The sequence below is a fragment of the Neopsephotus bourkii genome, unplaced genomic scaffold, assembly GCF_033783945.1.
Source record: "Neopsephotus bourkii isolate Nb327-2 ecotype Australia unplaced genomic scaffold, CSIRO-AGI_Nbou_v1 NB_1376, whole genome shotgun sequence".
NCBI lineage: Eukaryota > Metazoa > Chordata > Aves > Psittaciformes > Psittacidae > Neopsephotus > Neopsephotus bourkii.
The window spans coordinates 3,595,158-3,612,456 of record NW_026901855.1 but is presented as its reverse complement, the minus strand read 5'-3'; the positions used below and the strand labels follow the sequence as shown (position 1 = coordinate 3,612,456).

The following is a 17,299-nucleotide window of genomic DNA, read 5'->3' as shown; positions in this document are numbered from 1 at the left end:
GCTGCCACATCCTTTGTGCTGTTCCCTGCAGACTTGTTTTGGATAAGGCCTCTGCCATCTGCCAGTTCTGGTAGAGGATCCCTGTGAGTGTCTGCAGGGCTACCTAGCTAAAGGGCATTTTGCGGTTTGTTGGGCAGGTTCAGAGAGGTGTTGCCTGTAGTATCCAAGTCCTGTTCAATGTGGATGCGACAGCTTTTCCTCATGGGGAAAATGTCTGGTCTGTTTATTTCATAGCAAGTGAATGTGTATATGTGCAATTAATTCTTTATGCAACACTGCAAAGAGCTTCAGTAATTTGATGTCTAAGGTAATCGGATATAAGTTTTAATATCTTGTTCTATGCCAGGAATGTGTCCTGTCTGTGTTCTAGGCCTGGTGCATTTGCAGCTGAGCCCTGGGAGAGTGAATACTATTATTCAGAGAGGTTACAACATGACCAGAAAGGAAAGTTGTCCAAGTCTCAGAAACCATCAAAGCTCCTTTAGTGGCACCTGAAGGTGGGGAAGGGAAGAGGAATGTCTGTTTTCCTGACAGTGAAGGCAGGCTGGCTGCTCCTCCCTCTTGAGAGGGAAGCAAAATCTTCCAGCTCATAGAAGATAGTCATGGAACCAGATAGTTGTGAACTGGAGCTGCTTTCTTCATGTCACAGGCTGAGGCTTAAGTCCATGGTTCTCATTTCTTTTATCTTCAGTTCCTTGCAAATATATAATAAACAAGCAATCATTTATTCCAGGATTCAATTGTTCCTGTGATTCAAGGTCAAGAAACCATACTGTTTATCCTCTGCACTTTGAAATTGTAGTAAATGCTGCAAACACCTAGTAACTGGTCATGGGAAGTAACGAACCCATTGAAGCCTTATGTTTAGATGTGACTCCCCCTTAGTCTCCTCTGTGCCACATGGAAGGACCCCAGGACCCACAACATTTCCCTGTAGATCACGTGCCCTGGGCCCCTGACTTTCCTTGCTAGCTCTCTTCAGTACCTCTTCCTGTTTCAGGTGGCATACTACTCTCTCTGCTAGTTCTTTTACAAACAGGATGCCAACAACAAATGGAGTACTGGATAACAGTTCCTAAACACACTAGATCCACCAGATCCACTTAAATCCACTGGATACTAGGCTGTGGAGTTTTTTACAGTGTTTCCTAAATAAAATAATTTTTCCTCCCCTCTACATCATAATAAAACAAAAGCAGTAGTTTTGTGAGGTGCAGAATGGATGTTCCTATGGTTCCCTATGGATTTATGTTCCTGAGAAGTTGTGAGCTCTCACTGAAGCTTTTCTTCCAGCTGAGCATTTATAAGGGATTTTACCCACATGATCTCTCTGGTGTTTACTACATGTACACTGTACCCTTTTCCAAAATCAGGTTATTTACAGGGTCCCTCTCCTCTAGCTGGGTACATTCTGAACCTGCAGGAACTTCAGCTATGAAATTTATGCCATTTCCCCAATCTTACTGAAATAGACCAACAGGTTTCAAAGTTACTGGATTGGAATGTGAGGACAGTTTAACACATGCACAAATCATGAGAACATAAGCCTTATTCCCTTAGGAAGGCTCAAAAGCCTACTTTTATGTTCTTCATGCAGACTTGTCTGGACTTTTGTAGCACATACTGCTCTAAGGGGTTTTGCTCTTGGCGTCCCAGTCAAGAGAGGAACAATCTAGGATATCAGGATAATTTTAACCCAGTGAGCATCATCCCCATCCAGTTCCTGCTATTTTAAGTGTCTGACCCCTTTTAGGAGGAGCTGACTATGCACAGAGATTTTGAACAGGTTAATCAGTTAAATGCTTATCTCTCCAAGATGGTAAATAAGTGTCTGGAGTACACCAGGGAGCCAGATGCGACTTATATTCGCAGCTAGGGCTTGTATTTAGATAGGCATCACAGAAGATATCTACCACTTCCACTACACCGGGGGACAAGGAGGGAGGGAATGAAGTCTGGAAAACCCTGCAGTTGCTTTTCCTCTCTGCAGAACAGAGGAGAAGCTTATTCTTCCAGGCAATGAAGGTTTTAACTGTTTTAACTTTTGGAGGTACTTTCCATCTCAATTTTCACAAATCGGTAGGGACTACTCTGTCCCTGACATTTCCCTATGTGTAGTGAACTCTCCCCTGAGCTTGCCTGTGTAGCCTTTCCCTTTTTGTGTCTGTATTCACACATCTTAGCACTGAGGTTGTGCCCTCCTTTACCATCACTCAATGTTAATTTCCTTATTTGAAGTATGCAGTGCTGCTGGCTGGGCTGAAGGAGGTCCCTTGCCATCCAGCTTTTCTCACCTGTTTCATGATCTCAAAGCTCTTCCAAAAGGTAGGTCAGGGCCATTGCCCCCATAAGGCCAGCAGCAAGGGCAATTTATACCAAACTGTGGGGAAACTGGAGTAGAAGTAAGGTAAGGTGGCACTCAGGTGTGGATTTGGCACTTACGGTTTAGTTGTGGACTTGGCTGTGTTAGGTTTCTGGTTGGACTCAGTGATCTCATAGGTCTTTTCCAACCTAAATGATTTCATGATTCTATGATGTACAACAAAACATTCTCCAAATATTCTTGTTGAAACTATGTATAGAGAATAAAAAAAAGTCAGCCTAGAAGACATACTGCCTCTTCTCTGATGTTGAGAAGTCAGTACTTTACCTTTGCTTTTAGCTTCCTTCTAGGTGAATTTAAAACTCATTCTGTATTTACTGAGGCAGGCCAGATAAATCAATAAAGGCCTTGGCTTTCTAGAGGTGATCATATCACCAATCATTTCTTCTCTGATCTGCACTAAGGGCTTAGATAAGAAGGGTTTGGTTTTGTTTTCTTTTCCCTTAATGGATAGGTTTCTTAATTAGGACAGGGGAAAAATGACTGCAATTTTGCTGCAGCAAATTAAAACCAAAATGAGGTAGCAAAGAGGAGGATCTGGAGGGGAGGGGGGCAATCAGAGACAGCTATTGATTTTGAAATGATGGAGGAGCCAAAGGAGAGCACATAACTTGGAAAGGAGACTCATCTTTCAAAGCACTGTTCTTGCTTAAAACCAATCGGTCCAGGCAGAAGTGTCAGTTGTTGTTGAAGCTCTGGCATTAGCTTTGTTTTCAGAGAGAATTCAAATTTTGGGAAGACTCACAGGTTCATAAGAGGATGGCTCCTTAGGCAGATCTTGAGATTGTGGAGCTAGGAGTCATGGGATAGAGCTGAAAAATATGGTGGAAATCTGAGTGGAGCATTGAGAAATTCTTAGTAGGCAGTGGTAAAAAACCCCCCCAAAAAACAGCAAACATTTGAGAATAGTTTCTTCCAAGGACAAAGAAAAGTGTCCTTGCTGACAGCAAGTCAGGCAGAGGAAAGGCAGCAAATATACACTGAATATGGGAAAAGCACTAAGAGGTAACACCATTCTCACTCCCATTTGTTGCATAGCAGGTCCCATCTTTTCTAGAACAGAGAGAATTAATCTGGCATCATCTTGCCTTGTCTGAGTGCCTGACGTAGAGCTTTCTGCCACTCTAGTCAGCACACTTCCACATACACAGGTATTTTGCCCCTTGGCTTTTCAGACAGCATTCCTCTAAAAACAGTCAGATGTTAGTCTGACCTTTTGTGTAATACAGCCAGCACCTGGAAAGAACAGCACCAATCTTGTAATGACTGTTTGTCAGCTTATTTTCATTGCTGTGACAAAACCTAACTTTGCAAATTGCTGATTGTGAGATGTCTATGAGAGGGGGTTGGGAATATTTTAGCTGGACTACTGCAAATAATCTGAAGCCATTCTAAACCTGGCCAAATGCTATGTGTAAATAAGCCCCTTTTCAGCCCAGACAGCTGAAAACATGCCATAGATCCTTTCAAAGCAAAGGGTTTGTTCCACCATGTAGGAGACCTTTCTTCTATTCTTCACACTGACATTGTTTTATCATCATAATGCTGATGACAAAATGACATCTCTTTTGCTCCCTGTAGGACTGGCAGTTTGTAGGAGGTAGCATGTCCTTGTTCACAGTCCCTTTTTCACCCCCACTTTCTCTTGCCTCCAAGCAATGCTAGAACAAGTGTAACAAGAATCTCTTTTCCCTGCCACCACCTCTTTGTAGCTCAGATGCTGCCACGTTGCTTCTTCCCTGTCTGAATCCCGACTGGGCGCAACATGTGTAAGTAGCTGGCAAAGAGAACTCTACATCGCCTCCTAACACCCTACCCTCACTGGACAACAGCAGGAGCTCCCCTCTTCAACAACTGTTCCTGCGGCTGCTCCTGCCATTAAGAGCTGCTGCTGCTGTCAAACATGAGCACAGGGATATGCTCTCCAAGCCCTTCGTGGCCCAATGCTGTGATTGTACTCCAAGAGAGATCTGAGTCTGGCACACTGTTTTGACGCTTCAGCACTTACCTGGGCTGAAAATGTGACCAGTTTGCAGACATCTCCTGGCTTGTGCAGGGGTGTTAGGCAACAAGACAAGTCTGTATAATCTTATTACTATCCTTGTCTAATCCACTAGCACTTCTTCCCTTCCTGTAGGACAAAATGATAAGAGATAAAGAAAAGAAAGATCCCTGGTGAGCAAGCATAAAGAAGTGAAGATAGAGAACACTCTTTCTGATGCCTGTGGCCTACCCACTCCTGCCCGTAACTGCAAGCATCACTGCACACTGTTCTGGAATGGCAGAGGCTGCTCAGTGCTGCAGGCTGCAGTCCCTGGCTCCACAGTTAATACTTCCTTTCCCTGGAATTCACACAAGAAATGCTGGTTTTACAGGTGACATGGAGCCTTCTGAAAAACCATGGGTACCATATGGGGAGTTAAGTATGCAGGTACCCAGGGTTTCATTCACTGAATAATATTTTCTATACAGAAAAGTGGGAAAAAAAGAAAGAAACATTAGTCACTTACTTGCTTAACTGAGATCTAATAGCCAAGGTCAGTGCTCAGCCAAGAATAGATAGTAGAAGTCTCCCATGATGTATTTTTGTGATGAGAAGTTCATAGCACACAGACTGATCTATTATTGGGCTTCACTATGAAAAAATTAACTACCATGACCATGCAAATTAGCAAATCTCTGCTGTATGGAGATTGCTTCACCTCTAGTGAAGTGCACCTATTTGTTCTTTTGCCAGCCCTCTGCAAGATGACAATACCTGTTTGTCAGTGTCTAGCATGCTTTTCTGTGCTTTAAACAAAAACCATTAAAGGAAAAGATGAACACTCAAGGGAAGATGCTGCAATGGCCAGTTTGGTGAGGAAAAGCACCAGACCTTTGCCTTGAGCTGTGTTCTGCATGTCTGCAGTTACAGTAGAGCAGAAGTGACATGATGACCCATCTGCTGGTCTGCAGCACCTCTCTGCTCTCCTATGGCACTTCAACCTATGGGATCAGCATGAACATCTACTTGGTTTGTTCTTTCCACTTTTTGCATATGGGTTTGTACAGCATTCATCAGTGCTCCTCCCGAAGCCAAGCATTTCCAAATACGTAAAGCCACGAAGCTTTTCTCCTCCAAGTTTTCCCCATGGACTAAAAGCAATCATCTCCCTAAACTTTTAACTGAGAACACAGGAGAACTATGATGTATATGCCTTCAGGGGCCCCTAAGCACTAAACCTAGGGAGCTGATGAAAGAAATGAGTCCTCTGAAGATGAAAGGAGTAAGGTCTCTGAGAACACACCTTAGCTCCTGTGCTACCTGAAAGATGCAGCTGTACTTTTTTTGCCAGGTGCTACAGCACAGGACATGCTCTGATCCAGCTGAGCAAGAACAGAAAACATACTCCATGTGGACACCAACAACAAGTGTGAATACACTAGGTGCAAGGAGGCTTTATGTTACAGTTTGCACATTTGCCTTCTGTCTGTCCTTGGAGTCTTGCAGTATCTATTGCTGTTGAGCTCCAAGCTTCTGGTGATGCTAGGGTTGAAGTTGTTCCCTGTGATGCTTCTTAAAACACCTCTCTTGCAGTGCGGGTGTGAGCTCTTCCAACAGACAGCTCTCTGCACATGCCTAAGAACCGGCAACTGGCTCAGCCTTCACTGTTCCTGAAGACACTGTGTGGACGCAAGAGCAAGAACCAAATGTATCATAGTAATTCAAACCACATCCATTCTGTCTTTGCAGCCACCAGCTTATGAGGTACCAAGACAGTGGCCCCCCTTGTGCTGAAAGATGGAGTATGCAAAACCCATCCCATATCGCAGTGTCTATGACTTTCCCATTCTAGAGAGAGGGCAGAGTGGTCCTTACCCATTCTCAAAAGAAGAAGAGTGAGTTTGAGGCTTTTAGAGTAAGACAGAAACATTATTGCCTGGGAGCCTGGCATCTGGCAGGGAGAGGAGAGCGCGGTCGCCATGGTAATTCTTTGCCTCATTTAACTGCAAAGTAACCTCTTGTTACAGGCAGCCATTCCCAGCACATCTGCCCTACACACAGCATACAGGCTGGGCACTGCCTGTGTATCCACACACAGAGCAACCCCCTGCCCATAACCACACACATACACTGTCTATCCCCTGTTGTGCAACACCCTTGTCCATATGTGATACACAACATGTATGTGTTGAGCAATGCACATTCCCTCAGCTCTCTCCCATTCATATCAAATATACCTCTAGATAACCAGCCAGGCTTACAGTCCCTGCTCCTACAACTATAGGTCCCTCTGCTGCAGGCATAAGATGCTTTAGAAGCGCAAGATAATGCATGCTCAGCCAGCCACCAAAAACGCACCCACCCTGTCTCCCCCAGCCTTGCCACAAGACCTGCCTGCAGCTCTTGTACAGTTTATTCCTGGATACATTTTATTTCCATGCTGTGGCATGAACAAGGAATAAATTCAGCTCTGCCTCATTCATTTGCCTCTGTTTCTGCCACTGGGAAAAAAAATATCCCTGAGGGGCAGATCTGTAACAAGTGACTGTGCCTCTCCACAGTGCCAGCTTGCAGGAAGCTGGTGGTCAGGTCATTGGGCGCTCCTGACTGGACCCTGCTGCTCTCGTTTCTTTGTAGGTAACTAGAGGAAATCAATCTCAGTTCCATTTCTCCTCAAAGCACCCTGTGGGTTTTTGCCAGAGGGCTCAGCTCCCTACTGATAGCAGGGAAACAGAAATCCAGAACTGCAGTAACTGATTTATAGCATAGCAGGAGCATAATAGATAGGGGCCGTGAGCCGAGTCCCTAACTCCTCTGCTAAACAACACCAGGTATCACCTTGTATCAAAAGATGAAACTCAGCTCCCACTTACACCACCAGACACAATCTCCCAAGCTACCACTGTCATGTCAGGTTCCCTCAGCAATTCCAAAAGGTGCTGGTGTGATTAGCGTTGGGGCAGTGTTACCAGGGTGGGCACAGACCTGCCTGCAGTCAGGCCAGGCGGCAAGTAGAAGCTCCTCAGCCTCACATATATGACAGCTCCAACCAACAGGGCCCCTGGGAGCTAGCAGGCATAGACCCAATTGAGCCTCAAGTTCCAACACTGCATGGTGCAAATGACTTTTCTGCCTCGTGCTGTGGTGAGTTTTAGCAAACACGTAGCAAAGGCAGTCAGTCAGGGATGGCCCTGACCTACATGAGGGTTACAGTCACCTAAGTCTGACAGGGCTGGTAACAATCAAGTACCACTTGTTACTGCTGCATGTGGCCTATGGAACATGCTGAGAAGGGCCTCAGGTGAAAGGTCTCCTTTAGAGAGCTGGCAGGGATGCCTGTCCATATCCTTTTGGACCCACTCTCCTCCTCGTGAATGTTTCAAGCTCACCTTGCTGCCCTGCATCTCTGGACAAGGCAGCCTCAGTTATTGCAGGACTAGTCATGCTTGCACATCTCATCCTCCTCCATCTCAGGGAAGTGACAGGCACCTTCCTGCCCCTGCTCCCCTCTCTTCCTATCCCCACCATCACTACCTACCTGCCTGCTTGGCTGTGGCTGAGCTCAGGTGCCCCTGGAGGCACATACCCTGCTTCTAGCCCTGCACAGGAGGTGGGACCCAGGCAGAGTCCATGCTGCTCGCAGAGCCCACCACCAACACAGCTGGGGTTGCTCCCGGCTGAGAAAGATACCTGATGCCTGAGCACACACTTCCCTCTTATGGCCATGCCCGATACAGCAGCTACTCAGGGCTGCAGCACCTTCCCTGGAAACGTGATTTTCCTGTGAATAGTGACATTTCCCATAGTTGCCTCTTACACTCGTAGGGCACAGATATCTCTCCAGTTGCCTCTTACACTCGTAGGGCACAGATATCTCTCCAGTTGCCTCTTACACTCGTAAAGCACAGACATCTCTCCAGTGCACCTGGGTGTCAAGCACAGAGCCAGCCTTGCCACCCTGTTTGGCTGATGTTGATCACCACACACAATATGAGCTTGTGCGAGAGGGAAAGACAACTCAAACTTCCAGTATGTGTCCTGCCAACTGCATCACACTGTCTCTCTGATGTAACTCAAGTACCCATTCCTGGTCCTGGGGTAGATTTTCGCTATGGCAGGGCACAGCCTCTAACATCTTTCCTTTCCTCAAATTAATAATGGCTTTTACTTACTGTGATTTCAAAGGGAAAGCTTTTAACTACCTAGTTATGGGTAGCTGAAGAGTCTATTTCTCTCTCACCCCATTGCACTATGTGTCGAAGCCTCTCTCTCTTCTGTTCAAATAATGGTAACTGTGAAGAGGAGTGGCAGCAGCCTTCTGCTTTCCTGTACTGACCTTTTTCTCTAGATTGAGCTTCAGGTAGCTGGTTCTTTCTGTGCTCCCGTCACCCCTAATACAAAATTTATAATGCGGATTATTATGCTGCACAGAAGGGGTAGTTTCCCCTTACATCTAATCTATGGCCACCTTCCTCCAGCCACCAGGTCAGGTCAGTTTAGTTCACTGACCTGAGGGAAAACTAGTTAATTTTCTATAGGGTAATTTTCAGTGAGTTGAACTGACTCACTCTACAGGTAGAAGGCTGAGCATTAAAACCAACCAAACTCCTTTAGCCATGTGTTTTGTCGTCTTCCTTCATACAGTTCTGATAAAGAGGAGAGGCACAGGAGAATGAGAACCTGCAAAACTGTGCTTGGTACCTGAAAGGAAACAAACTGCTCCTTCCTTCCTTCCTTCTCCAAGCTAAGGTTTGGTCACTGCTCAGGTACTAGAGAACTATCCTCACCATTTCTCTTCTTTATGGTTTGCTGTCTTCTCACGTGCCACCTCTGTAATAGCATCAAGTAAGGGATGAAACCAAAACTATCCACAAATACATTTTAAAGGGAAGACACATTTTAAAAGGACTTGTCCAGTCTACTGCAGTACCACCAATGTTGTCACAAGCAGCAACAGCTGTGGTCCTCCTTGAAGCTAGCCACAGCAGCCTGGTTGTGCTCTGCCAGACTCAGTGCTCTTTCCCAGAGTTTCTCAAAGCGCTCTGCAGCCATTGATAAAGCGAGACGACATCTGCTCTGAACCTGGTTGCCAGGGTACTGATGGGAGGAGGGTTTGGGGTCACTTCCATAGTGTCAAAAGTTGTAGCCCCAGATCCTCAAAAGTATTCAAGCACTTAAAAAGAAGTTAGGAATTAAAATACCATGGGGCTCTGTGTCCTAATGAGGATGCAGTTATATTGGTATTCAGTGTTTTCGCTGATACAGCTGATAGTGCTTGGAAAAGTTCTGCTCAAAAAAAAGAGCCCTATTCTGCTGACATAAGCTGCCTGCACACAAGGCGGGCTTCACTGGTATAACAGTGCTGCTACAGCGATTTCACATGCATTTACATGTAAATTAGGGCTTTGTTTATACCGCACAGATGCAGTCTTTCACTTCGTCCTGTTGGGGAGGGGAGGTTAATGCTTTCGCTACTCTCATTTTATGAACTAAGAAAGCAAGTCACAAACAAAATGAGCTCATTGGCTTAATATCGCTCAACATGGATGGCAGAAATGACAGAGACATCGGTCATAGATTACAGCCACAGGACTTTCTTCACTGCTAGAGACAGGGAGACAAATGAGAATCACTAAATAGGAGCCTCATCAGGTCAACTACACAAGGTCAAATCCATGATGTTTTGAGACAGAGGGGCTAGTAATGAATGCACTATGGAGTCCTAGGGGACTGAGGTGTGTGTTTAGGCGCACAAAGCATTGACAGAAAGGAATTGAACTTAAAGGAAGTTCTTACTACCCTGTTTCACCAGTTGCCAAGCTAAGCAGCAATAGGGATGGAGTGACAATGAATGACAACGGAGAATGAACATGAAAGCTGAAGCCATACAGGTGGTTAATAACATATCACAGGAACCAAAAATGAGATCAGAAGCTACTGCAATTACCTTGCTGCCAACCACTGCTGCCCAAGTAAATATGCACTGAATGCACCTCCATTCTGCCAATACTCCTGTATCTTGACCACAGACTCTGCCACGCCATATTTCCATGAAAAAAAGACAACATAAGCCAAGAATGATAAAATAATTGATACCATCTCAGCTACTTATTCCTAAACTTCCGTCTGGAGACCAGTAATGACTGGTGTCCCTCAGGGATCAGTGTTGGGACCGGTCTTGTTCAACATCTTTATCACTGACATGGACAGTGGGATTGAGTGCGCCCCCAGCAAGTTTGCCGATGACACCAAGCTGTGTGGTTTGGTTGATACGCTGGAGGGAAGGAATGCCATCCAGAGGGACCTTGACACGCTTGTGAGGTGGGCTGATGCCAACCTCATGAAGTCTAAACATGCCAAGTGCAAGGTCCTACACCTGGGTCGGAGCAATCCCAGGCACAGCTACAGGTTGGGCAGAGAAGAGATTCAGAGCAGCCCTGCAGAGAAGGACTTGGGGGTGTTGGTCAATGAGAAAATGAACATAAACCGGCTTCAGTGTGTGCTCGCAGCCCAGAAAGCCAACCATATCCTGGGCTGCATCAAAAGGAGCATGACCAGCAGGTTGAAGGAGGTGATCCTGCCCCTCTACTCTGCTCTCGTGAGAGCTCACTTGGAGTATTGTGTGCAGTTCTGGTGTCCTCAACATAAAAAGGACATGGAACTGTTGGAACAAGTCCAGAGGAGGGCCACAAGAATGATCAGGGGACTGGAGCGCCTCCCATATGAAGACAGGCGAGAAAGTTGGGGCTGTTCACCCTGGAGAAGAGAAGGCTGCATGGAGACCTCATAGCAGCCTTCCAGTATCTGAAGGGGGCATATAGGGATGCTGGGAGTAGACTGTTCATTAGGGACTGTAGTGACAGGACAAGGGGTAACGGGTTCAAACTTAAACAAGGGAAGTTTAGATGGTTGGATATAAGGAAGAAGTTCATTACTGTAATGGTGGTGAGGCACAGGAATGGGTTGCCCAGGGAAGTTGTGAACGCTCCATCCCTGGCGGTGTTCAAGGCCAGGCTGGATAGAGTCTTGGGTGACATGGTTTAGTGCGAGGTGTCCCTGTCCATGGCAGGGGGGTTGGAACTAGATGATCTTAAGGTCCTTTCCAACCCTAACTATTCTATGATTCTAAACTTGCCTCTTCTGCTCTACTAAACCACGTATCTGACACAGATACAAGGTGAATTGCATGGTAGGACCAAACTTAACATTTTTGCTAGAGAAGTTTTAATCTGTATCAGCTTCTCTCAGTGGCAAGTACAAGGGTTCCTGGAGCTACAGTCTTTTTTTTTGTCCCACAGTGTCAGTAAGTGACCTGTTGAGATACCTCACCATACAGTTCCACTGCAGTGGATAAAGAAAGATTCAAAACTCAGTCTCCAGAAAAAGCAGATGTTGCCATGGGCTGGGTGAAACATAATGGAAGTGGTTAGATGTTACCGATGGCCTTAAGTTAGTTATAAGATACAGTCTAGCTCCATTGCAGAGAAACAGTGATCTCCATTCTAAAACACTGCACAAGTCACTGCCCAAATGAGAGGCAAACACCCAGAAATTTGAACTAGGGGGGAGGGGACAGGGACAGACACGGACATGACTCTGAGTATGGTTTTGCATAGGAGTCTTGGGCACAAGGGACGTGAGAAAAACCAGATAAAGCATAGAGAAGAAGGCTCCAGACAAAGCTCAGACAATACTGGTAGCAGCCCTGACTGAAACCTGGAGAAAAATAGCTCTTTGGTACTGGCTGAAAGAAGGCTGGAGCTATGAGCGAGGAAATAATATCTTGCTGCTTGATCCCCTCACACCATTGGAAACATAACCTTATACATACCTTGTAACTTTTAAACAAATAAATAAATACAGTTACTTACTTCCTTCCTAACCGAAGGATTAAACTTCTGGCTAGCTGTATGTATCAAAATGAATAACAGCCACAGGGGTTAAGTCAGTCTGTCATTAATCCCCTCCATCACACAGGATTTGCTCCTATGCCCTGTTCTGCTGGCCAAACCCCTGATCCTACACATATCATCCCAGCCCCTCTTACATCTTTGTTTTCTTGTGGCTCATCAGACATCTGTTCACATGCATCTTTCAGCTGCTAGCATATGCTCTCAGGCCTTTTGTGTCTCCAGCCACAAATCTCCCATCCTGAGCTCCTTCACACTTCACCACAAAAACATTACGCAAGCCTGACTGGTTTTTCCAGGCAAACACAATGAACAGCTAAGTTTGTCATGTTTACAAATTCTGGTCCAAATCAGTGCCCAGAAATAGGTTCAGTCAAGGCTTCATTGCAAAAAAGAGGGGAAAATAGTCTAAGCAGTCTTATTAGCATTGTACAGTTTTAAAGGTTATTTCCAGAACAATATTCTTCTCCAAGCCAGTGAAGCTGTGGTGAGCCTAGAACTGTAGTACTCACAGCAGGAAGTGCTAAGGACAGGGAAGGTCTCTCCTGGAGCAGAACACAATTCTCAGCTTAGCTAAATTTAACCCAACCAACTCCATTATTTAGAAATATGTACCTGCCTCCCCTTGCCTCTTCCAGAAGGAAGCAATCTGCTGTGGGCATTCATGGCTTACCTACTTACCAAGCTCTGCTGAGCACAAATGATGGGCATTTCTACACCAACCTAGCCAACCTTCCAAACATCACTCCCTCTCATGAGGCATGCCAAGGCCTCTCCAGCTTTCCATGAAGTTTAGCTAGCAGCTTGACAAATTCTCATGGGGCACCCAGATAGCTAGCTGTGAGGTCTCCAAAGAGCTTTCCACACTCCTGCTAATTTTTCTATGCTTCAGGCAGTCACTCTGCCATTCAGTCCCAAGCTATAAACCAAGGTTCACTGCTCCCCTGGAGTAATTCCCCAGCATACTCCTTGCACTTTCAGTGCTAGGTTGCTGTAACTGTTAAACAGTAAACAGAAACAAGGCTCACCTCACAGCACTGCACTGGACTGTCCAAATTGTAGCTTTTTCAATTACACTTTCAGTGCTTCAGCCTGCACCTGGAGACTGAAGGTGAAGAAAGGCACCATAAGAACATAGACTGCTCCTCTCAGAGCAGCATGCCTGCTATTAACTGGCTTAAATGCAACAGAGGGGCCACTGCTTATTCTGTCTCTGCATTGCAAATATAGAAGTCAAAGGCTTGGGTTTATTTCTGACTACAGCCATGTTGCAACTTTCCATCAAGACTCTCTGGGTAGCTGGCATCATTCACATACTCAAATTTTGTCTCAGTTGCCTACTCTCTCCTTTCTTGAAGGAAGTTCTTCCCCTTGGCCATATCTCAGTGATGAGTTCTGACTATCTTTTATCAGTGAAGAAGGCCCTTGTTCTCTCTGTTTGGGATACCGGAGCAGAATTTTTTTCTGCTACGCTTCTTTGCCCCAGTGGTTATGCAATCAACCCTTCCTTAATTTGCCCTTCTGCTGTCTCCAAACTTCACAACTCTACTCTGTGATCCCCAAACCTATGAATGGTTAGTAATAGTACCCACATGTCCATGATGTAAGCTTTCTGTTGATATGAGCCTGCTGTGCAGCAATCCCTGCCTGTTTGACTTGTTATTTATGGTCCACTCTTCCTTTTGACTCATGATACGTATTTTCTTATTCAGTCCATTGCTTCACTCATTTGACTGAGTAAGGCTCTTTGCTGTGCCAGCTCATAGGAATAGTATACTTGGAACCTAAAAGGAAACTTAAATCTGGAATTATGCTATTTTGAGTTTGTTTTGCTCCTGTTTTGCAACTTCATAGTCCAGAGGTAGAAGCTGCAGCCTCCTGTGTACATGGGTGTCTCATGTGTCACACAGAGTCATCCATATCAGAGCTGCCAGCAGGTGTGACTTCAGGAGCTCTGTGGCATGTGCTTGGTGTGGCCTGTGGCAGCAGCTGTGTCCTGGGATTGCACCTCCATGCCAGACTTATCTCCATGGATATCCCAGAGTCTTCTGTCACTGCAGCCCCAGGGTGAGTGTGGCCTTCCCTGCCCCTGTGCTGTGCTAGAAGGGGCCTGATGCCCCTCAAACAGGAGGTCCCACACTAAGGCCGGGCTGGGTCCTGGCAACACAATGAGGTCCCATGTGTAGGGGAGCACTGCAACCATGGTGTGAGACTGCCCAGTCCTGCACAAGTTAACCAGGGGGTCCCTTAATGTTTTTTTCTTCCCATTTACTAAACCAGTACTAAAACCATTGCACTGTAAGCGTTTGTGCTAGGTGGGTTTAAGGACAGATGAAGTAACCAGTCTGCAGGGTTTGGAGTCTAAACAGGTAACACAGCAGTGAGATCCACTATCTGGCAAGTGAAGCAGCTTATCCTCTCTAGAAGGCATTAGCAGAGGAAACTTCGCTGTATGCAGGTGGGCAGGGAGTGGAGGGTGATACCCCATACCTGCCCTGTGAGTGTAGGCTGGTGGACCACCTGCACACCATGGTGAAACTGGTCCATATAATTCAAGCCAGTCTATTCAGATGGAGAGGAGATGGGAGGAAAATGCCAATAGCAAACTATGGTTAAAAAAAAATCCTACGAAAAAAGTACCGCAGTATGTGGTCCCCTCGTACATTTCTCACTCATTTGCTCACTCATTTCCTTTTTTCATGATAAAATTTGTTCATTCCTCATAGATTCTGCAAAAGCCCTCCCCTCCTCATGTAGAAAAAGCCCAACAGCACCTGTCTCTTCTTCACCAGCACTCCTAACTGTACTGAATCAAGTCCACTTGCACAAGAACCCAAATGCTAAACAGGGGTATTTGCAGCTTTGATCACTAGGTCCTTCCTAGCAACACCTGTCTCTTCCATATTCCCCATCCTGCAACATGAGAGAGGGGACGCAGCCCATCCCATCTTAGCTGATGGCTCTGTCTCACTACATACCGAAACCAGGTGAAGAAAGAATGCTTCTTAGGCAAGTCCACACCTGCTTTAGTGGCAGTCAAGAAAAGGGAGCGGCCACAGACATCAAGGAACAGTCTCACACCCAGCCTGTGCTTGTTACCCCTGAGCCAATGTTTGTACCCCTCATTACAAAAACCCTCGTCTAAAAGTGACCCAAAGATATGGAGCATACTGGACACATACTGATGCCTACAAATAGGTTAAAACCAGAGTATGATGCTCTCCCAAGTCTTCTGGAGAGAATAAAAATGCCTTTCACAGAAACTAATTCACTTTTGTTAAGAACTCCATGTTTGTATCAAATTTGCAATGAGATCTGTGACTGAAGCTCCAATACAGAAAAACAACTATCAATAGTACCAAATCAGAAAAGATGAGACCATTCTCTCAAATTCACCTGCTTAAACCTGTTAACTTCCATTGTGTTAACTGAGCTTTGTTTTTATTGTTTCAAGTTACAACCTAAGAAACACCACAGCCCTCCCCTTCTCAATTGCACTGGAGAAAACAAAGGTCATACTCCTCCATCTCTTCAGTATGTGATTAAACACATTTGGCTGTTTCCTTCTACCAGTTAACACTCCTGTAACTCAAAAACCTCTGGATGCTGTTCCTCTTCCCACTCCCTTACCAAGATGTATACAAGTTGTACAATAGTGCACAAACCCAGGTGCTTTGTGGTTTGCAGAGCACACTTCCTCTCATGTTGTCTGTGTGACACCTGGAAACCCAAACTTTATTAATGTTGGTAACATCTACCCTTGAACTAAACAGTGTTTAGTTTACCCAGTCTTTGAATGAAGTATGTATTTCCAAACCATACTCAAATTCATAGCCAAATATATGATGATTTTTAAACACAGCCATGGGCAGAATTAAGACTGGCCGCTTCAGCTGTCAGGGATAGTGGCTCGGCAAGGCAGCCAAGCATGCACCAATCTTTAAGCCCAAATTTAAATCCTATTGACTTAAGCTCTGCCTGGAGCTTGTCTAGAGCATTTCCAATCAGGTCCTTCACTACCCAGGTGTACTTGAGCCAACACACACCTCTCCCATGTCGATCCTAGGGAGGAAAGGGCTTTGCAATAATTCGGTCTGACCTCCTAAACCACCATTCAGGGTTTCACTCAGAGGTTCTCCTGCCGACTTGCGGTAGGTTAGTTACTTCAGCGTTCACACAGCCCATCATGACACAGCCCGAGGCCTGTGTGTCCTGGAGCAACCCCTACAGCCTTGAACTACTTCACTCACCAGCTCCCTCGACCCTGCACAGGGAGGGCAGCAGCTAGGCTCACCTGCTACGTCACCCCACCCTGGCCCACTCCTTACTCCAGCGACTGGGGCGCCCTAAAGAAAAGGCCGCCTCCAGTCACGTAAACGGCACCAGCCCGCACCGCTGTTGACGCAAGGAAAAGCGCTTACGGGCGCACCAGGATCCTCCCTCACACGCTCGGCGTCCGGCACCCCAGCCGGAGCCACCAGAAACAGACCTTGCCCTCAGCGCGGCCGCTGGTATCCCCCCCACGCAACCACTCCAACCACGCCCTGCCTCCTCGAGCCCCGCCACGGCACTCTCCCATTGGCTGCTACCTCAGCCATCACCTTGCCCCTCCCTCCGGTCATTGGACGGACCCCTCTGCTCGCTTGTGCCCCTCCCTTCGCCTCGCGCTGTGATTGGCTATCTTATCTCCGGTTCTTCGTTCCCGGTTCCATCTCTGCCAAGCGATTGGACAACGTTCACCTTCTGGCTTCACCTTCCTCCGAACTTTCCGCTTTGCAATTGGACAAACCCCTTCCTTCATCCCACTCCCCTCCCACCTGATTGGCATGCGAGGCTCTCATTGGGCTCCGTCCTCTGGGCCCCGCCCTCTGTCCCTGGCGTCCGCCGCTAGCCTCGCACGCGCGCCTATGCGTCGTTACAGAGCCCATCCCTGAGCGTGACGTAGCTGCCGGTGATTGGGGCAGGCGGCAGCTCGCGCTTCCGGTGCGGTACGGAGCGGCCGGGCGGGGGTGGCGGAGCGGG

The 17,299-nt window shown here is 46.5% G+C and overlaps 1 long non-coding RNA gene across 2 annotated transcripts; it reads right to left on the bottom strand.

The window, feature by feature from the left end:
• Nucleotides 1-50: 50 nt before the first annotated feature.
• LOC133219880 (uncharacterized) lies at nt 51-13,109 on the bottom strand. Of its 2 annotated transcripts, none has more exons than XR_009727552.1 (3): nt 12,893-13,109; nt 4,392-4,514; nt 51-746 (listed from the first exon to the last, which is right to left on the bottom strand). It is a non-coding gene; the product is annotated as an uncharacterized LOC133219880 (long non-coding RNA). The 2 variants fall into 2 exon arrangements; XR_009727553.1 differs by lacking the exon at nt 51-746 and adding an exon at nt 880-2,391.
• Between the last annotated feature and the right edge of the window lie 4,190 nt (nt 13,110-17,299).